General features: G+C 45.9%; 1 pseudogene across 1 annotated transcript in view; it reads right to left on the bottom strand.

The window, feature by feature from the left end:
- Positions 1–1075: 1075 nt before the first annotated feature.
- The window catches only part of LOC147732869 (uncharacterized), a 212401-nt pseudogene continuing 188377 nt past the window's right edge, over positions 1076–25099 (bottom strand). Inside the window, exon 9 of the transcript XR_015308690.1 lies at positions 1076–2042. The product of XR_015308690.1 is annotated as an uncharacterized LOC147732869 (transcript). The remainder of the gene's footprint in view (positions 2043–25099) is intronic.

Below are 25099 nucleotides of genomic sequence, written 5' to 3'. Positions count from 1 at the left end.
TGGTGGTTTGAAGGTGATTGTAGTAATGGTAGGTATGGTGGTAGTCATGGTGATGGTGTTAGTGGTGGTTGTAGTACTCATGGTGGCAATAGAGGTGATGGTAGCAGTGATGTGTGGCAGTGATGATAGCAGCAGTGGGGGCATGATACCGGTGGTGGTGATGTTGGAAGTTGCTGTAGTAGTGGTGATGGTGGCGATAGTGCTGAAGGTAGTGGTAGTATGCTCACTGTTTCTGACTTGTGCTGACTGCATAGATTATCTCTGAGAAGTTCCAAGTTATGTATATTAACTTTAGGCACCCCAAATGCACAAAACTGGTGCTCAGCTCTGTGCTGAGCATGCCCAGCTCTTCATTATATGGCTTCAGCTGTTTAATCATAATAGAACATTAAAAGCAGAAATATTGAATTTTCAAATGATTTGTGGTGTGTTGGTAGTATTGGCGTGTTAGTGACTGCCCATTTCACCAGTGTTACGTGCGGTACTACAGCATTGGTGTAATCTTGATGTCTGCCAGGCTGTATCGTGGGCATCAGTGTATACATTCATGAACCACTACTGCCTTGACAGCCAGTCCAAACAGAGCGTCACTTCACTCACTCTGTCCTGTAGGAATTTTTGATCCCACTCCCCAGACCCTCCATCTTGGGAGGTACTGCCTTGGTATCTAATCTAAAAGTGAGCAATATTTGGTTAGAATTATAAATCAAAAGAACAAGTTACATTCTTTGATAATACTGTTTCTGGTGGTTACTCAAGCTAACTACAGATTCCTCACTGTCCTCCTACCTCCCTGTTCTGTAGAATGTCCTCGTCAACATCTGAAAATGTCACAGGACCTTTGATGTTGAACTTCGCCAGAGTTAGTCTGGTGCCCAGGGATATTCTAAGGGTGAGAAATCTCCGGTTATAAGTATCTATAGGAAATAATGTTCTTCACACTGTAGTATGTATACAAAATAATGTATACTATTAAAAACAACCCTACTATAGAAGGTATTTAAGATTGAGAAAAGAGCTATTTGGCACAAATGCTCACTGATGCATTGTATGTTCTGAATGCAGGTTTATTTGTGGAAAAAAATCTTATAGCGAACTGTTACTTAAAATGGGAATACAAATTGAAAATGAGTATATCAAAAGACAATGATCATTTGTCAAAATGATAAATGTAGTACTGTTTACATACAGCTTTTTACAGTTAAAAAATATATTTTTTCAAAGGATAAACTGCCAGATTCACTCTATGGGAAGCTTTTCACAACACATATTCTGAGAAGTTGTAGTTAGTGGTCCTTAAAAAGAAGACCTCCTTGTAATTTCATGTCTACCACCCTAGAGGCAGCAAGACATTAGGCAGCTCCCATTAGGCAGCATCTACCCAAAAACATTTTTATTACAAGTATTTTGTACAAGCTTAGCTTAGATGATGCACTACTTCTTGTTTGTCTCTGGCACAATTTCTGAAAAACATGAGTGGTAGCGAAGGCTAATAGCAATTAACATCCACAACATTTGTATGACTTCAGAAAATTTCCATTGGAACAGGGTATTTTTTCAGTTTCGCCCTATCCTGAGAAGTTAACAAATATTTTTTAATTTGTCTTTGAATTCCTTTTATGAAGAAAGAAGTTCAAACTTCAGGATTCCTCTGCTGTTTGGATTTTTGTGAGGAACCAAGTGTCTTGTACTCCTCTTCTGATCCAATACACCATTCCCTTCAAAGGACCATCTGTCTTGTAGAGTGATTAGTCCTATTACTTTCCCCAAATGAGGCGGTTCCTCTCCATGTAAAGACTGACGCTGTAGAGTCCTAATTAAGGTGGTTCCTTCAGGAGAATTCTCTTTAATGTAATACTGGATGTTCTTCTGCCAACTTGTTGTAGCATGGATTGAAACATCTCTGGGATATCAGAGGTGCGTCTGCGGTATTGCTGTGCCACCTGTCCCCACTGGGATAAGAGATGCAAGTCTCCCAAGTGTGTTGTGTAGCAGTTGACGAGCTTTGACACAGATGCAAACTGTTGCCTCAGTTGTTTGAACTGCAATGAAAAGTAGATTTTGTTATGGCAGTACAAGCCTGGATACATAAGGTACCAAGAATACTGAAAAAACTTTAAAAATGTATTGCCTCCTGCTAGTCCCCACTCCCCTACAAAATGGCATTTCAATTAAATGAACAAGTTCCTTACCTTTGGTAATGCTTTTTCCAGTGGATACTCAATTTAAACACAGATTCCTCACCTTTTGAATATTCCCCCAGGTACTGGTAAGGATCTGGAAGTTTTTTATCAGTGCTCCCATGCACTGCAAGGTGACTCCATGCAGCTTCACACTGAATTTGTTCCGTCCTGGAAGTGACAGAGCAGAGCCACATATAAGCCTCACCCCTGCACGCTGATGTTAGTTTCTTCCTTGAATCTTTCCACGTCATCAGAAGCGGAGCATAAAACAATTGTAGGTACCACTGTGCAGATCACCAATTTGGGACTTTTTTAGATGGTATAAAAGAGACCTCTTCACAGAATGTGGAGGTGTGAGGGCAGTGTGGAATATGTGGTAAGAGAGAGTATCCAAAAGAAAGAGCGTATTGAAGGAAAGCAGCTTGTTCTTTTGATGGATATCTCTAACCACAGATTCCCCAACTTTAAAATAGATATCAAAGCACTACCTGCCAATGTTATGTTACGTTAATCTGATAGTTTGGCTTGCAAAGGGACCATTTTGCGGACACCGCAACAGGGCATAAAGTTGTCCCAGTGTCCAATCCAGATGGACACCTGGCAACAAGAATGACATCCACAACCTCAGGTGGTAGATCAAACGCAGTCACTGCCACCATTCAAACTGCACATATGGAGGTGTAGAATGTTCCAGTGTGGCTGCAAATCCCTTTCCTGTTACTGTAAAAGAGCATACTCCCAAAGTGGATGCCTGTTTCTGGGACAGACACTCATGGCCATAACCTTTGGGTACCACAATCTCCTGGTCCAATCCAGGGCCACTACAATGACTTTGGCCTCGTCACTCCTGATCTTCATCAGAGCTCTGGGCAAGAGAGGAGGAGGCAGGAAGGCATACAGGCGTCCTGTATTCCACTTCAGCCAGAATGCATCTCTTAGTGAAAGCTTTCAAGAGAACTCCAACGTGCAAAGTTTTTGAAACTACACTTTCTCAGCTATGGAAAAAAGATCTAGCTGGGGTTGCTCCACTTTCAGAAGATGCCCTGTGTTACCTCAGGATGCAGATGCCATTCGGGATTCACCAGGCCCCTCTAGCTAAGCTTGTCAACCCTGACATTTAAAGATTTCGCCAGGTGGTTTACAATCAGAGAGATACCTTGATGCTCCAGGCAAAACCAGAGGTGCAAAGCCTTTTGGCACAGGTCCCTGGACCCCACTCCGCACTGCTTGCTGCAGTATCACTATCACATCGTGGTAGTGTTGTCTGTGAGACAGTCTACCAAACTCTCCTTGATGGACAGCAAAAAAGCCTTCAGCACTCGGTTAATTGCTAGGAACCCCAACAGATTATACGGAGGAGGGTTTCTACTGGATACCAGAGTCCTCTGATCTCCACCTCCCCCAGATGATCTTCCCAACCAATTAATGATGCATTCATCACCACTGAGAGCTCTTAGTGGTAAACAGAGAGGGGTCTGCGACTGATCCAATTGTGGTTGAGTAGCCACCACTGCAGATCTTGTGCAGCCTTCTCTGAAACCTGAATGGCAACTTTCAAGTTTTCTTTGTGCTGGACTCAATGAGACTTCAGATTCCACTGCAGAGCCTGCGTATGCCACCTGGTGTCGTCAACAAGAAGGATGTGGGAGGCAACAGGCTAAGAAGCCTCAGAACTGCTCCTGCCAAGATCCGGGACTGACGTTGAAAAATAGGTTGAAACATCGGGCACATACCTCAAATGTCTTGGATTCATTGTGATGGAGGCATGGCCCAGAACTGCACTTTGTCCAAGAGTGCTCTGATACAAGGAAGCCCTTGTAAAGGAGTCAGGTACAACTTTAGCACATTGATCGAGAACACCAACGATGTCAGTAGGTTTGCTATCATCTGGAGGTGGTCCCCGACTAACTGTGGTGAGCCCGCCTTCAACAGCCAGTCATCTAGGTAGGGGAAAACAGGTATCCCCAACCTCGTAAGATGAGCAGTGACCTCCACCATCACTTTTGTGAACACCTGTGGGGCACTGGTGAGGTAAAAGGGGAGTAAACTGAAAATGGTCTTGGCCTAACTTGAACAGCAGGTGACGTCTGTGGGACTGCAGGACAGGTATATGAAAATACACGTTTTACAGTCACCCAAGTTCACAGCAAACAGAACCTGGACCAACATGAGCATTTTGGATTCGTCCTCTCTCACAAAGGCATTCAGAAGCAGAATTTCTGAAACAGGCGAGGCACAAGAAAATAGTGAGAGTAATATCCAGTCTATATTTCTGAGCATGTGACAGAATGAATGACTAGAATATCTGGAGTAGGATGCTGTCCAAGTAAATCAGTGTCACAAGGAGCAGGTGTATGGCTTTTGGCCACCTACCTATTCACCAGTGGGCAAGAAAAGAGTTTAGACCATTTGCCATTAAGATGTCAGTGAGGGCTTCACTGAACAGAAGCAAGGGCTCAAATGAGGCTGACCTAGGTTCAAAACCTCTATGAGGACATTTATCTCGACTTCAACAAAAGGCAGTTGTATGTTGAATACCTCAGGTGGTTGTCGAATTACCACAGCAAAGAAGGCACTCTTCTCTGTTGGGGGACCCACAAGCAAAATCAACCCTGTATTAGGGGTAGTATAATGCCCACTGGCCTCCTGTAATTTCACATAAAAACTTTCATCATCATAGTGAGGGGAGTAAATCATTCCCACCACAGTCGGCTCCAAGTGATGGCAAGCTCTGGTCAGAGTCAGGACATAAAAGGCAATGGAGCATCTGAGGACCTCTCTCTGATAGAGGAAGCATAGGGTCAGACTCTGTATAACCTCAGTCAGGGATGAGCTGAAATTATTTTGGGGTCTGACATTGACATCAATGAAGGAGGGACCGAATTGTGTCTCAGAGCCACTGTGGAAGTCTGCACCAGAGTCAGTGCTGAACCAGAGGAAAATCCAAGAGGTTCAGATGGCACTAAAGATGGATCTGCCAGCACTAATCTGGCTGTGGGCCCCTGTGAATCAGTGGTGCCCAAAGGCACATCAGAGGGAGCAAGAAGAGTGCCTAAGATACACAGCATGGCCTCTTTAAAGGCCTCCACCTGTTGCGATATCAATGTCCCAGAAACTCAGGGTGCATCATGATCAGACATAGAAATGGCTCCTCAGTCAGAGATAAGGGGCAAGAGCAATTGGTACCCTCGTTTTGGCTACTCTTTTGAGCATGGCAGGATGGGGTAAGTCCCATTTTGCCTTCTTAGGTTTCCACTTGGACTTTGACTTACTGGAGGACTGCAGCTGAGAAGAAGCCATATGTTGGGAGCAGCCATGGAAGTGGGAGTGGGTCCAAGTCATTAGCTTGGAATGAGAGTGGCATTTACACAAGGCCTGTAACCTCTGCTTTCAGCGCACAGATTTGCGGTCCCAGATCGCCTTCCATGCATGAGGACACACTCATTGCACTAAGCCCAAATACCAAAGACATACTTCATGTGGGTCGGTGAACAGCATCTATTTTCCGTAGTCATTGCATGGTTTGAAACCTGTCGTTTTTGGAGGGAGGGGACATTGTTATAATGTATACTAAATTTTTGTTTGAAAAATGGTCCAAAGACCGTCGAAAATGGTGGTGGAGCTCCGGATCTGCATTTGAATGGAACTGACATCTGTGTTTATGTAGGGCTCCGTTCAAGGTGGAACTAAGCCAATGCAGAGCCGTAGGGTGGCACTAGGCGGTGCACAGGAGCACTAGTAAGAAAACTTTCCATATCCAGTCCGGCGCCACGGGTAATATTCCAAAGGTGCGAAATCTACGGTTAAAATTATCCATCAGAAATATGAATGACCTTTTTGGTATTGGATTGTTGTACATTTTAATGAAAATATATATTTCTTTTTATTTGTACCAACATTTCTATACGAAATTCAGACCTTGCAAATCCATTCAGATCACAACACTAGTAGGTCAATTACCTATCAATGTGGGTCACACTTGAGAGTACAAACCGAAAAATTATTGAAAACTTTACAAATATACAGGCCACAAGTTGAACATGGGTGGAAAATGAGTTCTAAACTGGGTTTCTATTATCTAGCATTTAAACTACACCCACATTCAAAGGGAGACCCCCTCTTTAAAGAAAGGCGAAGGAGTGTGGCCCCAGTCGTAGGCTATGTTTCTATGCAAAAGCACCCCTAGCCTACACTTGGCAGGAGAACCCGGTGTTTGGCAGTCTGTGAGAGAGCATCAAGACTGCAGCCCTCAGAGTGTTCAGAGTCCTCCTCACCTCTTCCCCAAATAAAGGCCTTAACTGTGCTGGTGCAAACAGTGCTGGTAACCTATATGCTCTTGCCCAGACATTTGCAATTACCAACTTACATGGTGCTTGTTCCACCACAGGAGGACCTTCACTGGGGGAACCAGGGTCTCCCTTATTTATATGGTACATACAACCATGATGGTGTGGAAGCGCCTTCACCTTCAGAACACCCACCCACCATCCACAGACACCAGCACCTGCTCCCATGAAGAAACTGGACCAGAATCACTGACGACCAGCTAACCACATCACTCAGCAACTCCACCCCAACCATCGCGGAAATGACAATGACAACACCGCAACCCGAACCCTGCACAGATGGATCTCCAACAGCACCAACATCATAGCCCCCCTCAAGAAAAACAACAACACCCACGCCAAGAAAGCTAGATGGTTCACCACCTAACTTCGAGAGTCCAATAACACCTTTTTCCACCACAAAATCAAGAGCATCTACAACAACTTCGATGAAGACAACCAACACACTGAGCCCTCACCAACCACCCCGACACCCTGAAGCTAGCGATCGACAACTGGCAGCCCAGTGCCAGCCCAGTGCCAGCGACGGGGAACATGGCGGCAGCAAGCTGAGCTGCTGCGGTGCTCCGTTCCAATGCTCTCGCTGTTAGTTGCTCCAGAGTTGCTCCGGTGTAATGTGCGGTGCCGTGAGGAGTGTCTGACATGACAGGGCTTCGAGAGAGGCTTGTGAAATTTGCAGATGGCTAGTTTTTAGCCCCCTGTTGCCTTTTTTTTGCTTTGGCTGCTTGTTTGAGGCTATTGAGGCTATCGAGGTTCATCGGCGTCTTGTTTGGCGTCCTCAGCCTTGTTTCTTTTCCGATGTGTTTGGAGGCGAGCTTTCTCCCTCCCGCTCCTCTTGGATTCCGGCAGGCAGCTGGTGTGAGGGACTCGTCACTTGCGAAACTGGGGAGTCTCGCTGCCAACTCGCCCTCAACGTGTCTGGGCTCATGTCCAAGTCCGGGGGATGCAGCTTTGGTCTTGGCCCGCCCTGGAGCTTAGGAGAGGGCAGCGGCTCCGGAGCCTATTGCACGCTTCTTGCGTTGCAAACGGCAGCTCCAGTAATCTTGGTATCGGTGATAGAGGAGAGGAGATACCAGCAGACACAGAGGCTTTACAGGAACCAAACGTGTCTTTGGGAGACCTAGCGGGGCCTGCTGGTGCAACTAAGAGTGACGGTGAGGCTGTGGTGCGCTCTTTGAATAAGATTAACCCCGTGAGAGCTGTACCAATAGTTACAATAGTTACAAAAAAAGAGGTAAACGTGGGGGAAAGAAGAAGGGCTCAGGGGACAAGTGTGCCACTGTAAGATCTGGTGAGAGCGAGTTAACCCTAACGTCTGTAGTACCAGCACCAGCACTTGTTAAATCAGTACCTGTCAACCCATTTGTTGTGCCTCTTTCTCCGAGACCAAAAGTTTCTAATAATCCGGACTCTGGTACAGCAAGACCGAAGAAAACCTTGTACTTGTGCACAGAAATTAAAGCTAAGCGGGCAAAAAGCTGTAAGGCATTAAAGGGCTAGAATCTAGCTATTGGTGCCGGGTACAGAATCACCACTTCGTTGAGTTCCTACTTTAAGGTTATTCCACAAGTGCTGCATCTCTCAGAAGATTTAACCTTGGTTCAGCCTGCTTCCCTGGAGCGTCAATTGCTGGATTTAAGCGTGGCTGGTAGTGCTTCTGCTATGGAGGTTCCCCCTTCCCTTACTCTTGTGGATGGTCCAAGTTCAGACGCAGACGTGGGGGGGGCATAGAAAGTGATCTGCCTTCCCAGGTTGTTGACATGGCATCTTTTTCCTCCACGTTGTTAGGCGACATATGTGCAGGTCCAGAGGGAATGGCGGCAGAGAAAGTTCTGGAGCTGGATGTCGTGCAGGAAGAGCCCTTACGGGTAGATACGGATGCCCCTATGGCTGCCTCCATGACTACCTCTTTGCAGTCTATGTTTCTAGCTTTGTCCAGTGGCATTAAGAATGGGTTTGAAGCGTCCAAAGCAAACCAATTAGAGATAAGAAACTTTTGTGAGTCTCTAGACAACAAGATTGAAGGCCTTCATGCTAGAACATCAGCCCTGGAAGAGACAGTTGCGGGACTATCATTACATTTAGATCAGGCCAAAGATGACATCATTACGCTTAAGAGAGAAGATCTTTTAATGGCTGAAAGGATGGAAACTCTTGAGAACAATTCTAGACGTAGTAGTAACATACGCATTTTAAATATCCCAGAGGGAAGCGAAGGGTCCGACATTAAGTTGTACGTGGTCTCTCTCTTAAAGGAGTCTCTGAACTTGGTGAAATTACCTGAAGACCTGGCCAAGAACATCCAACGGATCCACAGAGACCCTTTTAGGAAGAATCCTAATAGAGACAAACCTCGTAAAATTCTTGTAAATTTCCACACCTACACTCTTAAAGAAACTATTCTTAATGCTGCATTGAAGCATAAATCATTGGCAGGGAAAGGGTTTAATTTTCAGATTACATCAGACCTTTCCAGGGCTACCCTCAAGAAGCTATGGGAGCTTGGTAGGCGCTTGGACGCATTTAGAAGTGCAGGCGCATCAGCGCAACTTAATTTCCCTGCCTCACTGAGAATAATGTATAATAATAAAATGTTTAACATTAGGTCTGTCCAAGAGGCGGACAAACTATTGCTTAATATAGGGGGGGCTAAGGGGGGTGTGAAGCGTTCTTCTGGCTGAGATTTCGGTATTTATTGTCCTCTAACAGTATTCTAGTGTTTTTTCGCTTAAAGATGCAGGGGGTAAAAACAAGTAAAAAGAAAAAATAATTAAGAATTTTTTTGTTTTCACATGTGAAAAACTAATAAGGAAAAAAAAAAGGGGGGCATAATGGGAAAAAGGGTTGTCTGAGGAAGGAAAGACAGCAGGGGTAGTTTGATTTATATTTAGAGTTGACCAGGCAACCTCACGTGTTGATATCACTTTTGGAGTTCTAAGTTTATAGTTTATAGTTTATAGTTAGTACAGTGGGAGCATTGGGTTGGGGCACTATCTTCTGGACTAGTTCCGGATAGATAGGGCAAGGGTTTCTCGGGGTGGGTGGAGGGAAGTTCAGGGCACTGGGGGGTGGAGGGGGGGTGGTGGGTGGATGGAGAAGTAAAAAATACCTGATTTTCCACATGATTCAGGTTTGTTCTTGGTTTGGAGTCTTTGATTGTAGTATGGCAATTTTCGGATTAGGGCAGAGTTCTTGTCTGCTGTCTGTTGTTGGGGGGTACTGTTGAGCTCTTATGAGTAGTGTGAAGATTGTCTCCTGGAACGTGACTGGCCTCCACACCAGACCTAGGGCGGATAAGATCATGCAGTACTTGCGGGATTCTGATGCGCAGGTCTTCATTCTCCAGGAGACTCATATGATGGAGGCGGAAGTACTCTCATTGGTGAAGAAAAACAGGTTGATTGACTTTTCTATATCAACTACGCAACCCACTAGTACTAGAGGAGTTACAGTCATCTTTAAAAAACCACTGCAAGTAAGGTTAGTGGCGAGAGTAGTGGACCCAGGTGGTAGATGGGTCATTCTTTCAGTACTAATAGCCGGAGTGCAAATTACGATGGAGGGCTATTATGGGCCTAATATAGATGATCCCTCTGTATTAAATTCTAAGTTTTCACATCTTTTGTCTTTCCCAGAACCAACGATCCTGGCGGGGGATTTTAATATAGTTTTGGACCCACGTTTGGATAAAACTCCGAACAGTCGACCATTAGCTGTTTCAAAGACTAGGGTTTTTCTACTTAGATCTATGAAGCAGTATGGGCTTGTCGATATCTGGAGGAATCGGGTTGGACAGAAGCAGGGGGTTTCTTTTCGAAATCAGAAATATCACCATCAGTCTAGGATTGACTTTGTTCTAATTTACCATCGTTTGGTAGATTTTGTGAAAAATATCTGTTACCTCCCATCCCATCTATCGGATCATTCTGCAGTTTTTATGGAACTTGAGGGGTTCCCTAAGGTGTCTAAATCTTGGACGTTTGACCGCTTGCTCTTATCAGCAGCAGACGACATATCCTCTCTACTCACCGAAACACAGTTCTTCATACAGACCATTTTTGGATCAGCTGCCCCTGGGATAGTATGGGACTCTCGTAAGGCCTTTTTTAGAGGCCTAATTACAAACAAGGTCTCTTTTCGAAGGAAGTGTTATGGGGAGAAGGTAGCGTCCATAGAAGCAGAAATGCTGAAGTGCAAGATAAGATTGATCAAGCTCCATCGGGGGTTTCTACACAAGCTCTAGGTAGTAAGTTACTATCCTTGAAGGCTCAGATGGGGTCTGTGCTTAATCAACGGCTGCAGGAGAAATGGGAGGTTAGTAAGATAGCTCACTTCAAATTTGGTGAGGGAGCTGGAAAACTTTTGGCCTGGAAAGCTAAAACTGACCGGGTCCGTAATAACATCGAGTCCATAGTCCATGATAGTACATCGTACTCATCAGATGAGGATATTAGGAGAATCTTTAGAGATTTCTTCCTAACAATTTATCATGAAGAGAAAATATTGGATGAAGAAATGATTGACAGCTGGCTGGATAAGGTGTCTCTTCCTTCTTTATCTGAGGAGCAACGGGCCTCACTGAATGACACTATCACGGAGGGAGAGGTTAGAGCTGCTATCCTTAATAGTGGGAAGGGGAAGGCTGCCGGTCCAGATGGCCTCCCAGCTGAGATCTATAGGGCCCTGGAGAAGGCAGTCATACCCTTTCTAACTATGTTATTTAACCAAATCTTGCAGGACGGAACATCTCCCCCTGTTTCCTGGGATAGTGCATCGATCACCTTGATTTTAAAATCGGGGAAGTCAGCACTGTCCTGTGGGTCATACAGGCCTATGTCCATCTTGAACGGGGATTACAAGATTTTTGCCTAAGTTCTTGCGAAGAGGTTAAGTATAGTGGCACCGGGCATTTTACATCAGGACCAGAAGGAGTTTGTGAAGGGCCGTCAACTGTATGAGCTGACCTATGATTTGATAGGGGCCATAGATATAGCAACAACGCATGCACTTCCATTGGCAGTCCTGACACTCGATGCTACCAAGGCCTTCGACAGGGTGAATTGGGCTTACCTGTCGGGGGTCTTGGATAAGTTTAATATCGGGGAGAACTTTAGTCGTGCCGTAAGACTTTTATATTCAAGGCCTTCGGCCAGTGTGTTGATGAATGGCGAATTGTCGGGTCCCTTTCCCATTAGAAGGGAAACTCGTTGGGTTGCCCTCTTTCCCCTCTATTGTTCTATCTATATATAGAGCCCTTTGCTCAGCTGTTGATGGAAGAGGAGGCTATTAAGCCATTTGTCTATGAAGGCTGGGAAAGGAAAGTGGCCCTTTATGCCAACAATATTTTATTTTCCTCAGATATAAGTACAGCCTTCCCAGCGACTATTAGACTTGCTCTAGAATTTGTTGAAATATCTGGCTACGAGGTTAATGCCTCTAAGATCGAGGTAATGGTGTGGAATGATACGGAGAGTGTTATGGAGGTACAGCCTGTTTCAAGTTTGCGTTACTTGGGTCTGAATATTATTAAAGACATTAATAAAATCACCATAGCTAACTTCACTAACGTTGCAAGGGAATGCCGTAGACTCATGTAAACCTGGTCACATCTCCCTTTATCTTTGTTGGGGCGAGTTAACTTAGTCAAGATGACTATCTTGCCTAAGGTGTCATTTCTTTTTATTACTATTCCCCTTTTTTTTGATTCATTACTTATATCTAAATTGCAGGGAGATATAACGTCTTTTATTTGGGATAAACATATCCCAAGGATTGCATGGAAGAAGCTCAGGCGGCGTAGGGAGAAGGGAGGCATAGCAGCTCCTGACCTACAATTATACGCATGGGCGTTCCAACTTAGCCATGCTCGAATGTTGTTGAAGATGCCTGTAGATCATGGGGTTGGTAGTTTGTTCTCAGCTATGCTTAAAGGTGAAGTAGTTGCACAATCAGGTTTTTTATTCAAATTTGGAGACCCCAAATATTTCAAGAAAATTAAGCTGAAGGTATTACAGGGGATGGCGAAAATGTGGTTTATGGTGAGGATCTTAGTAAAGCTTGGATACTTTTCTAGCAGGGCCCCGCTTTGGGAATCTCCTGGAAGTCCTGAGTGGCTAGAAGATAGTCTAGCTGTTCCTTTGCGTGATGGGGGGCTAGGGGTATGGGGAGACATCTTTGTGGAAGGAAGCTTGTTGCCATGGGAAGTTCTAAATGAGAAGACAGGATCAAATCTCTCTAAATTTAAATATATTCAGATCACCAGTTGGACGCAGTCATATACCTCGCATATCTCAGCTCGAAGTGGAACTCTAGTTGGGGGTGGCAACCAACTTGAGACTCTACTTTTGGACAAACCATCGGGCAAAAAAGAGGTATCAGTGTGGTATAATTTGATACTGGAGGAGTCTGACTGGGAATTCCAACTACCCGAGTTGCTGTGGGGCTCTTCCCTTGCCTGTCCTAGCCTAAAAGATCTGTGGTCTACATCATTTAAAGTCCTATGGGATACCGTGAAGCCCGCATGGTTGCGTAGGAAACACCTTTTCACGCTTCATAGAGCATATTACTTACAAAGATTGTCAAAATTTGTCCAAGGTTCTCCGGTGGCCTGTGCTAGATGCGGTCTGAAAGAGGCCTCTGATGCCCACATGTTTTTTGAATGCCCCTCTATCTCAGCTTTCTGGGATTCCATTAGCAACTTGCTTTCGATATCTTTGGGACTTCAAATCTCGATTGACCTACCTCTTGTCATTCTAGGAGTGATGGATGGAGTGTGGAGCCCTGCAAAAAATCTTCTCTTTTACTCAATATTATTAGCTAGAAGGGAGATTTGTAAAAAGTGGAAGGATCAGCATCCACCCTCTCTCTTTGATTGGCGAGCTTCGGTCCTACAAGTGTCTAAACTTGACTTGGCAAGAGCTGGGAACCGCAACAAAAGATCTTTTTGGCATTTGTTTAAATGGAATTAGCTGTCCGGGGTTTTTTTTTTTCTTTTCCCCCGGTCCAATGATTACGCTGCCATGGTTTACCTCCCTCTGTTTGCCTGGGCTATGTATGTATTTCCTGGCTTGGTGGCAGTATCGTCCATGACTACATGGTTTCTATTCGCAGGTTTCTGAAGGGACCTTTGTCTGCTGAAGGGTGACGGAAAAGTAATAGCCTATAACCCTTGCCAGTCACGTACTGAGATAGCACAAGGGACTTGATCAACCTGTAATATACGAAACCTGGTGGAAAATGAGGACAAAAAAAAGAGTACTGTACAGCCCTCACCACGAAGACACACTGAAGATGATGAAATCAATCCACGCAGGGGCCCCCACGGACCCCTGCCCCACCACATTTTCAACAGAGCAGCCGACACCATCGCACACATGCTCTGCCACACCATCAACCGCTCCCTGGCAACTGCCTCGTTCCCCGACAACTGGAAACACGCTTAGATCAACCCCCTCCTGAAGAAACCCTTGGCGGACCCCACCGACCTCAAAAACTACAGGCCCATCTCCCTGCAAATGTTCCCAGCAAAAGTCATCCAGAAAGCCATCAACAGCCAACTCACCACATTCAACGAAGAGCACAAAATCCTCGACTTCTCCCAATCCGGCTTCAGAAAAAAACACAGTAGTGAAACCGCCCTCCTTGCCGCAACAGACGATAGCTGTACCTTACTGGACAAAGGAGAAACAGCAGCCCTCATCCGCCTCAACCTCTCAGCGGTGTTCGACACAGTCTCTCACCTCACCCTAATACGCAGACTCCACAATGCTGGGATCCAAGACAAGGCCCTCGACTGGATCCGCTCCTTCCTCTCCGGCAGAGCGCAGCGGGTCAGACTCCCCCCTTTCCTCTCAGACCCTACACCTACCACCTGCAGAGTCCCCAAGGGGTCCTCCCTCTCGCTCTTCAACGTCTACATGGCTACGCTAACCCCCATCGTCAGAACCTACGGACTTAACATTGTGTCATACACAGACGACACCCAACTCATCCTCTCCCTATCCAACGAACCCAACACCGCCAGACACAACTTTCGAGAAGGTATGGAAGCCATCACCAAATGGATGAAAAATAGCTGCCTGCACCTAAACACAAACAAAATAGAAGAACTCATCATGGGCCCAAACCCAAACACCTGGAACGACACCTGGTGGCCCCCTGCCCTCAGAAGCCCGCCCACCACCATGGACCATGCATGCAACCTGAGAATCATCCTGGACTCAGAGCTGAAAATGGACCGCCAGATCAACTCTGTCTCGTCCTCCTGCTTCCACACCCTCCGCCTCCTACGTAAGACCTTCAAATGGATCCCCCACGAACACAGAAAGACCATCACTCACGCCCTGGTCACCAGTAGGCTCGACTACGGCAATGCACTCTATGCCGGAATAAACAAAAACCTCACCCGCAAGCTACAAAACATCCAAAATGCCGCCGCAAGACTGGTCCTCACCCTGCCAAGCAACTGCCACATCTCCCAGAACCTGGGCACACTCCACTGGCTCTCCATCGAAGCTAGAGTCACCTTCAAGATGCTAACCCACACTCACAAGGCCCTCCATGACACCGGACCAGCATACCTATACAGCCGACTCAAATTCCACGCACCCCAAAGGGGCCCTACAATCAGCCCAGCTCTACTACACCGTGGTCCCCCGCACCAGAAAGACCAGATCGGGAGGCCGCCCGTTCTCCCTTCCGTGCGGCCAGTGCCTGGAACGACCTTCCGCTCCACCTCAGATAACATCGCTCCCTATCTTTGCAAGAAACCTCAAAACCTGGCTCTTCGACAGACCATTTTCTTGATGGACTGGAACCTGCGAACCCCCCCACACCCCCAGTGCCTTGAGACCCTTACGGGTGAGTAGTCGCGCTTAACAAACACCTGATTTGATTTGATTTGAAGCGCTACATGCTATGAGCAACTCTGTTGCACCTTTCCCTATTTCAGAGTGGGAGGCATGGTTATTGGCACTATGTTGCCTCGATTGGAATACTCGCAAGCACCTGCCCTAGGTGTCCAAAGTGGTCCTATCATGAAGTACTAAACAGAGAAATCTCACCAAAGCAAGCCTCGCAGAACTCTTTTCAGTCCTGAAAACACAAGCTGGACTAGGCTTTCCAAAGTGGAAGGAGAGTACTTTGGCCCCAATAAACATTAAAAAAATAATTGCAGTGTTTTAAAGATTTACATTTTTGTGCATCATTAACAAGGTGTAATATGCAGTTACATGCTCTATTTTATATCCACAGACTTATTTAACATAATTGCTTTTGATATGTAGAAGTGTATTTAATAATGGGTTTTAGTTAGACCCCATTTCTGTGGAAGGGCGCCATCTTTAAACAAGATGGAAGTCATCTCAGTTGCTTGTGCTCCATCCCCAGACCACTGCACATATCCTCTTCCCACAGGCTCTGCATCCCACAGTTAAGATGAAGTCCTAATAGTTTTATTTCATTGCTGTTATTGTTTTACTTACATTGAACCCTTCATGGTGTGGAAGTACATTTTTTACATGTAGTCATGTATATGTTTCCTCAATGGATCGATTAATTCGAAGAAAGTATTATTGTCAATGTTTCATAGTTGTTCAGACATCTTTGGGTGACAGTTGAATAGAGGGTGCTGAACAATTATTCAAGGCAATGGGATAATGCTCAGGTGTTAAGGTGATGTTTATTTTCCATTTGCTCTGATTTGCTGAAGAAATTATACATTTCCTCACACGACGATGATTCTGAAGAAATGTTGATTTAATATCCAATGATTGTTTGTTAAAACCCCTTGATTTTAGGTGTGAGTGAGACTTTGAGCTTTTCCTTTTATTGCTAGGGATTCTGTTTTTTTTATCTAATGATTTTCATGCCTATTAGGACTTAGAATCTTTTCTAACTTTTACATACTCTATAACTTTGTCTTACAACGCCTTCATGGCATTAACTCTGTATGGCTTATTTTTTTATTTTGCACATAAAACCTTCAATTTTACAGTGATCTAGTACTATTGGGTGAATCCAAATTATTCTTAAATTGGAATTTTTAATGAACTATATTTTGATTGATTTTGATATTTTTGGAGGTACTTTAACAGTGGACCCATTGCCTCTTGAAATTAAGATTCAACACCATCTCTGATCCAGTAAATCGTGGGAGGTCCAGTTGAGTTAAATATTAAGATGTGTCCATTTTTAGGGTAGCCTCGATTTGCTCCCACACTTTAAACTGATGTTGGCCTGCAACAGTGGGGAATGCAATCTATTACTTATCACAAGGTATTACAGCTATCTGCCAGTAGCTACTGGTCTGATCAAACATACTCTGTGACAGAGGGAAAGAGCGAGAGAAAGTGTGTGTGTGTGTGTGTGTGTGTGTGTGTGCGTGCGTGCGTGCATGCGTGCGTGCGCAAGCGCGCGTGTTTGTGTGTGTCTCTCTCTCTTCATGACAGCGTGGAGAGCCCATATGGACAACTCAAAATCACAGGTTCTGTTGACCCTTCCTTAAGAACCAATAGCACAGGGCTGGCTTAAGGGCTACAGGGTGGGTGGAAATATTCCAAGGTTGAATATCTTGGTAGCCTACTGTTGGAACAGAAAAATACACTGCATGGTGACGGTGGTGACGGATGTACACCCCTACTCTGAGTGCCACAGTTGCATGGATATCTGGATCCCTGGTACTGATTTTTGGTCATGGGCAAACATGGATCATGCATATGCACCATGACATAGATCTCACAGTAATTCAGTCTACCTAGACCAGGAGGGATGCACCAGGAAATACCTTTAGGGAAGGTACAGGGCTACTTTCCTTAACTTGAGTTACATGCAGAAGCACTGTGGTGGCAGCATACTTGCTTTGTATCCAGTGATGTGAACAGGCCTTTTTCCCTGTGTCACTGGGCAGAGGCCTCTCTTGTTTAAAGTTATGTGTCTGTGTACTTAATTCACCCTTGACCTGTATGGAGTGCATGTATTGCCAGACAGCCTGTGAAACTTGTGTGTGCATGTTTGGGTTTTGTGTGTATGTGCCTGTGGATCGTACCTAACATGAAGGGCTGTGGATTCCATTTTGAAGCCCAGGGCCTGGAGGGGTGAGGGCTCCCATCCCCACACAGCATTGAAACAGCCACGGTCCATATTGTGGATGATGCCCTACGCTCGCTTGAGCAGAAATTAATCTTCCCTCTTGATCCTATCAGATCTGTCAGCAGCCTTTGACACCATCAACCATGCTACCCTGCTCGACATTCCAGAACTGAGGATGGGCCTCTCTGGCATGGTGCTAAAATGGATCTCTTCTTTTCTATACAACAGGTTGCAGCGCTTCCTCATTAATCACACTTTATCCGTGCATGCCCCACTATCACTGTGAGTCCCTCAGTGCTCTATCCACTCCCCCAAATTGTTCAACCTATAAATGGAACCCCTAACCCCAAATGCTCCCACATCTCCTACCAAATGTATGACGATGACACCCAACTCTACATAAGCATGGCCTCCGGTGAGGACAACCTGACCCTCATTAACTCCCTAACATTAACACAACAATGGCTGATTCGTAATCACCTCAAACTCATTGCCCTTGGAACCAAATTCTCATGACTCACTCCACCCACTTCCACCTTTAAGGTCAAAGAATTTATGTCCAATCTCTCTGCCTCATATTGCACCCCACACATCGTCGGCTCAGCCAAATCCCTAGGTATCACCCTAGACACTCATTTTTCTTCTTGCGTCAAAAGAAATATCTTTGTCATTTGTGTTGTAAGGTATTCCTTCAGTATTATGTTTTGAGCAAAAATGCATTTGAATGTTCATGTCATCTTTCTATGATGCTTCAATGTTTATGACAGTATTCCATACAGATTGATAGAAATGTGTTTGAATTAATAGTGAATAAAAAAATGGGATCACGTTGATTAAGCGTCATGAACATAAAATCAAAAGATTAATGTTCAAGGATTGTCAGCACTGGCGTATTTTGGTTTTTGCTTACTTTTAGAAAGTTGGCACTCTCCTGCCTTAGCCATTTAGTGCCTGTAACCTGTTTCTGGGTCACATGACTGCGTTTAGCTGGCATTTGGGTTTTCTGTACACCTTCTAGACAGCCACACACAATAGAGAGCTTAGGTGTGCCTGGATGGACCATGACTGTCATGTTGGAAGGGCAGAGCTGGGCACTGCCTTACTTACAATTGCCTTACTTACACTTGAATAGGCTGTGTCCTGCCTCCACAAAAAGGGCTGCATACCCCTTGTACTGTGTCTGAAGCCAAGCCAGGAAGCCTATGCACTTTAAAGAGAATTACTGGATGCTTCCACCACCTTCCAGAAGGGCACCAAGTATAAATATTGGACTTCAGTCACCACTTCTTCAGTACACTTCTGGACCTGTGGTTACTCGGCCAGGAACAAGGATTCCTGTGCTGCTGAAAGGATAGCCAGTCTGCTGGACTGCTTCTCTGAAGGAATTGTTGACCTGCTGCCCTCTTGCCTGGGTGAGAAGGACTGGACCTGCATCTGTTCAACCCATGACTCCAAGGGCAATTTGACTGGCCTCCTGAGTAAAGCCTCAGGGAAAGAAGGCTCCAACAACCTTGAACCCATCACCTGAACTCTGCCATCTCTAAGTACTATATTTATTTATTTATTTATTTATTTATGCAATTTTATATAGCGCGGACTTTACCCGAAGGTGTCAGAGCGCTTCACAATAGGAACAGAAAAGATACAAACTGAGAACGTTACACGAGCAACAGATTGCAGAGGCATTCGTTACGTTACATACGGTAAAGTGATAATTGTGAGCAACCAAGAATACATGAGGTAGTAAAAATTGTGAGAAACCAAAAATACATGAGGTAGACAAGGTAATTGTGACACTTGTGAGCAAACAAAATACATGAGGTAGTAAACATGTGGGCTACCAAAAATACATGAGGTAGTAAAAAGTGCTCAGGAGGGAAAAGTGACAAGTGTGCAGGCTACAAGAGAAAATAGAGTATAATTTGTGGTATAATACTGCAATATATGTTACACACTCAAGCACAAGAACAAACGATTAAGTAGGCAAAAGTGGCACTTGTGCAAGTATCAAAGGTAAAAAACCTGTGAGAGGAAGCAAACCGTGTGTTACAGGGGCAAAGTGGTGAGTGCAAGTTGCAAGAGGGTACCAAACACAAGTACATGGATAATACTGCAATAAAAGGCAAACACTCTAACCGCAAGAACACACTGGGAAGGCACTTCCATGGACATGAGAAGTAGAAATTATCAGTAGTGGGAGATCTTCCTTCAGACAGAAGAGAGTTACATTTGGAGGTGTCTCTGGAGGAGGAGAGCTTTGAGGTCCCTTTTAAAGGCCTGGGAGGAGGCTGTGGTCCGGAGCTGAGGCGGCAATGAGTTCCAGATTATCACTGCGTTGCCTGAAAATGATTGGGCCATCGTTCTTTCCTTCTTGAAAGTGGGAGGTTCAAGCAGTAGATTCTCCGCATTGCGTGAAGGTCTAGAACCTCCAGAGAGTTTCAGTTTATTCGCCAGGTAGAGAGGAGAAGAGGAGTGCAGGGCTTTGTGGGTGATACAAGCGGTCTTGTAGATAGCTCTAGCCTCAAAGGGAAGCCAGCGGAGGGTAGATAACATCGGTGTGATGTGATCGCTTCTTTTGGCCCCATAAATGAAACAAGTTGCTGAGTGGAAAACAGACTTAAGTGGGGACACGTGGGATTTGGGGAGGCCAGTAAGAAGAGAATTGCAGTAGTCGAGTCTGGAGAGGACCAGTGCTTGCACCAGGGTTATAAGGTCCCGCTCCGCGAAGAAGCGACGGATTCCCCAAAGAAGGTGCAGTTGGTATCGAGCTGATTTCGCAATGGAATTGATGTGGGGAATTAGATTAAGTTTTTTGTCTAGTATGACACCAAGGGATTTGGCGCTGTCGACAATGATGGGTTTATTGTTTAGTAGATTCATCTGATCCATCCATGATTGAACCGGGGGAGGAGAGAGTGAGGAGGAGAAGAGGAGGAATTCAGTTTTGGAGGGATTCAGAATCAGTTGATGAGTTGACATCCAGTTTTGAATGGAGTCGAGAGTGGAGCTTAGGATGGAAAGATCGTGAGTAGAGGCAATCTTGAGGTAGAGTTGAGTGTCGTCAGCATAAAGATGATAGTGAATCCCGGATTTACTTAGGAGATTTCCCAGTGGTTCTAAATAGAGATTGAACAGTGTGGGAGCAAGTATCGAGCCTTGGGGAACACCTTGACCTACCGCCACAGGAGGTGAAAGACTGTTCGCTATTTTGATCATTTGGGATCTGCCAGAAAGGAAGGATGCAAACCATTTAAGCACAGTGCCCTCCATGCCCATTCTCTGTTGAAGAATATTGAGGAGGGTATTGTGATTGACAGTGTCAAAGGCTGCGGAAAGGTCAAGGAGAATTAGCAGACAGGACCCCCCTGAATCGAGTATCCTCAACGCGTCATCAACCACTTGCAGTAGGGCTGTTTCAGTGCTGCAGTTTTGGATGAAGCCGGACTGACAGTGGTCTAGAAGGTCATTGTCCTTGATATGACAGGAGAGTTGTTTTGCTACACATCTTTCTGTGATCTTCGCCAGAAAGGGAAGGTTAGTGATGGGGCGGAAGTTGTTGAGGTCATTCGCATCAGCAGTGGGTTTTTTCAGAAGAGGGGTGACCTGCCCAGTTTTGAAGGAGGCAGGAAGGGAGCCTTGCCAGAGGGAGAGGTTGATCAGAGTGGTCCAATAGGAGAGGGAATGGGTATAGAAGTCAATGGCAATGGCACTGAGGATAGGGTCAAGAGAATGGTTGGATGGCTTTGTTTCTCGTATGCACTTGAGAAGGGCATCTTCAGATATAGGGTCAAAGCTCTGCCAAATGGCTAAGGATTTGCGCTCCTCTGGAGGGGTAGGATGAGCGACCTGATCCACAAGTGATTTCACTTTTTCATCAAAGAAAATAGAAAAATCCGCTGCTCTCTTTGTAGAATCATCCACCTTGGAGGTTGGGGGAGAGCAGTTAGGCATTTTGATGAGATCAAATAGTTTTTTGGGTCTATTTTTGGCGGAGTCAAGGAGGGTTTTGAAGTGTGTCGCTTTCCCAAGGAAGATGTGCTTGTGGTACTTGGATCTTGCTGAGCGAAGCTTGGCCAAATTGTCGGAGGAGGGCACTTGCCTCCATTGTTTCTCCAGGGATCTTAGCTGCTTCCTTTCCTCATAAAGGGATTTGTTGAACCAAGGTGCTGAGGGAGTGGGCCTTAACCTTTTGCTTTTGAGTGGAGCGACTTTATTAATTTCAGCTGCAAGAACTGTGAGGCTTTGAGAGGTGAGTTCGTCAACATCTAGGTTCGGGTCGAGCCTTGGAAGGGATAGCAAAGCTGATTCACAGAGGGGACCGACATCAATATTTTTAGCATCCCGGAACCATGAGATGGCCCTCTTGGGTTGGCCAAGAGTTATAGAGTGTGAAAGTTGAAGAGAGAATGGGATGAGGAGGTGGTCAGACCAATCTACATGAATTGGGGTAGTGGTAGAAAGCATGCCTGCTTTAGAAATAACAAGGTCCAGGATTGCGCCCTTAGAATGGGTTGATTCAGTGCAGTGTTGGATAAGATCGTTAGTAGATAGGAAAGTGGCCAGTGAGTTCGCAGAGGAGTCTTGCGGTACTCCCCAGTGGAGATTGAAGTCACCCACGAAGGTCTGATTGTCACTTCGCGAGTATTGGTCGCTGATGAAGTCGGTGAGTTCATCCATAAACGAAGGGCCACTACGAGGCGGGCGGTAAATGACATGGAATCTGAGGGGTGAACGGTGTTGCAATTGAAGCTCAAGAGAAAGGCATTCAAAGGTTTTGGAGGAGCTGTTAGGAGAGGCCTTGAGTTGGAGGGTGTTTCTAAAGATGACTGCAACACCTCCCCCGTGTTGTCAGTTCTGTCATTCCTAAGTAAAGAGTAGCCTGTGGGTAATAGGAGATCAAATATAGAGTGAGATGTATCTTTGAACCAGGTCTCTGTGAGGAAGAGCATGTCAATGTTATGAAGGGTGATGGTATCGGAGATTTCAAGTTTGTGTTTTACTGCAGATCTGCAGTTGTGAAGCATGCAGCGCAGCTCTGTCAAGACTGTTTTGGTGACGGGGGCACTAGGGCTCTGAAGGGTGATCGGGATATTGTACTTATGAGGGGGTGCTCGGGGGGTTTAGGTGGATGCTTTGTTCTGACAGAGGTGATGATCGGAATGGCGTAGATAGTGGGGTTGCTAGGGTATGTCGGTTGAGGAGGGGTGGCGCTCAAGGGCTTGAGTGAGTTAACAGAGTTTCCCGACGATAGGTTAAGCTTGGCTGTACTGGGGTGAGGGGGCGAGGTGCATCTCGTGGGAAGTTGGGAAGGAGTAGCGGTGCAAGAAGGGGTGACAATCTTAGAGCATAAAAGTGAAATGGCGGCTGTAAGCTGGGAGATGGAGGTGATAAGAGAGCCTAGTGTGTTTTCCAGTGAGAATGGGGCAGAGCACGGAAGGTTGGGTTGGGGAAGGTTGGGTGGCTCTATTGAAACAAGGGGGGGTGGAGTGGGTGGTGGCAGGCAGGGAGAGGTGGCAGGAAAGGAGGTAATTTTGGGTGTGGGGTTCATAAGTGGGGAAGGGTAGTGGGTGAGAGCGGGAGTTAGTGAAACGGAGGTTAAGGGAGAGTTGTCTATGTTGGTGTTGCAAGAGGGAGAGGAATTAAGGACAAATTTAGGGGGAGAGGTGTGCGGAACTCGGCGGTTGGGTAGAATGAGAGGGGAGGCCTGTGTGGCGTCATGAGAATGCAGGAGGTTTGGGAGGAAAAGAGGTGAGGTGGTTGTGGAGGACCTGTCAGCTAGGAGAGGTGGCTGCGAGGGAACGGGCATCAGGCAGAGTGAGGGGTGTTGGGAGAAAGGGGAGTTGAAGAGAGGAAGTGGTTCTGCTGGGTCCGAGGGAGGGAAGTGGAGGGGGTTACCGGGCGGGGAAGGGGAGTAGTGCAGCATTCCTGGCGGAGTAGGAGGGAGGAGAGAGATGCGGTGGGATTGAGGAGAGGACGGGGTGAATAACGAGGGGAGGAGGGGGTAAGGGGGAGGGATGGAAGGGGTGAGGGGAGCATAAGGAAAGTACACTTGGGGAGAGGGACGGAGGAGAGGTGGGCTAAAAAGGGGGGTAATGGGAAGGAAGATGGGGGAGGAGAAGAGATTGGAGAAACGGGATGGTGCAGATGGGACGAGGAGCGTATTGGCTTGTGGTAAGGTTGAAATGATGTGTGAAGGGATATACTGTGAGGGGGGAGGAATAGGAGGGGAGGTCACAATGGGGGGGGAGGGAAGGGGGCCGACCTGTGCTCCTCGAGGGAGCCGCCAATTGGAGTGAGGTGGGGTCTGCGGAGGAGAAAGGGAGTAATGGGTGGAGCTGGAAGGAGAGTGATGGCGGAATCCGGTTGCAGAGGAGGGGAGTAAGGAGGGGAAGAGGCAGTCAAAGAGCGAGAGGCAGTTGTCTGTGCCTTGGATCAGGACAGTACCGTTGTTGTAGAGTGAGATAGTGAGGTTACCTTTGAAGCAAGCAGAGGGGGAAATTTTTAGTTTTTTCCCATGGGGGATAGAGGAGGAGGAGGTGACGTTGAGGGAATAGTAAAAACTGTTGGACCAGGAGGGGATGTCATGAGTGAAGAAAATGAAATCATTTTTTAGCCTCCCAAAACGACTATTGTAAAATTGATCCACAAAAAGGGAATCTGGGAAACGTTCAATAGTGTTATGTTTCCATCGTTTAGTTGCGGCTTTAGACAGGCTAGGAGGATAAATGATTTTGTAGCAATTAGTTCCAGCCTTAACTCGGGGGGTGGCCATGATGGTGAAAAGTGGCGAAGGAGTGTGGGGGGGATAAGAGGAAGGTGTTACTGGGAAAGCGGTGGAGAAGAGAAATAGAAGGGCATAAAGGGGGCACATAGTCCGGACGCTAAGGTGAGGATATCAGAGCTAATGTGCCGTTTGGGACTAGCAAAGCCTAGGTGTGCAAACCAGCCTCAACATCTTAAGAGTATCAGTAGAGGTGCTCAGGGCAGGGTGCGGAGAATATACTATATGCAAAGCGATTTCCAACACCAACAAATATCTACTGGCCTGGCGCCCTACAAGTCTTGCAGACTCCTAGTCCAGCTGGCCATTTCGAATGGGGACTCACATGCCCTAAAACCATAGTGTTGATAGGTGCAAGTGCACTTGATACACAATAGTAGCATACGGTATATACGGTGAATTACAAAGTACAAGGTGTAAGTGTATATGAGGTAGCACACGATACAGTTAACACAATGTACAAAAATATACGTAAATATATGAGGTAACAATCGGTGCATTCCAGGATAAAAGTGAGATATTCCAGGATAAAGGTGAGATAGGTGCAGCTTACAAAAATGTACAATAGACAACTACAAGAATGGTACTAATGATGTACTGAGAACAGGATACCGGTGCAACCAAGAAGCTGCATGATGGTATATGTGAGGTATCAGTCGTTGCATTCCAGGCATAAAAGTGAAATAGGTGCAGCTTACAAA

Source organism: Lissotriton vulgaris, chromosome 2_1, assembly GCF_964263255.1.
Source record: "Lissotriton vulgaris chromosome 2_1, aLisVul1.2, whole genome shotgun sequence".
NCBI lineage: Eukaryota > Metazoa > Chordata > Amphibia > Caudata > Salamandridae > Lissotriton > Lissotriton vulgaris.
The sequence above is the reverse complement of the archived record's forward strand: the minus strand, read 5'-3'. Positions and strand labels throughout refer to the sequence as shown.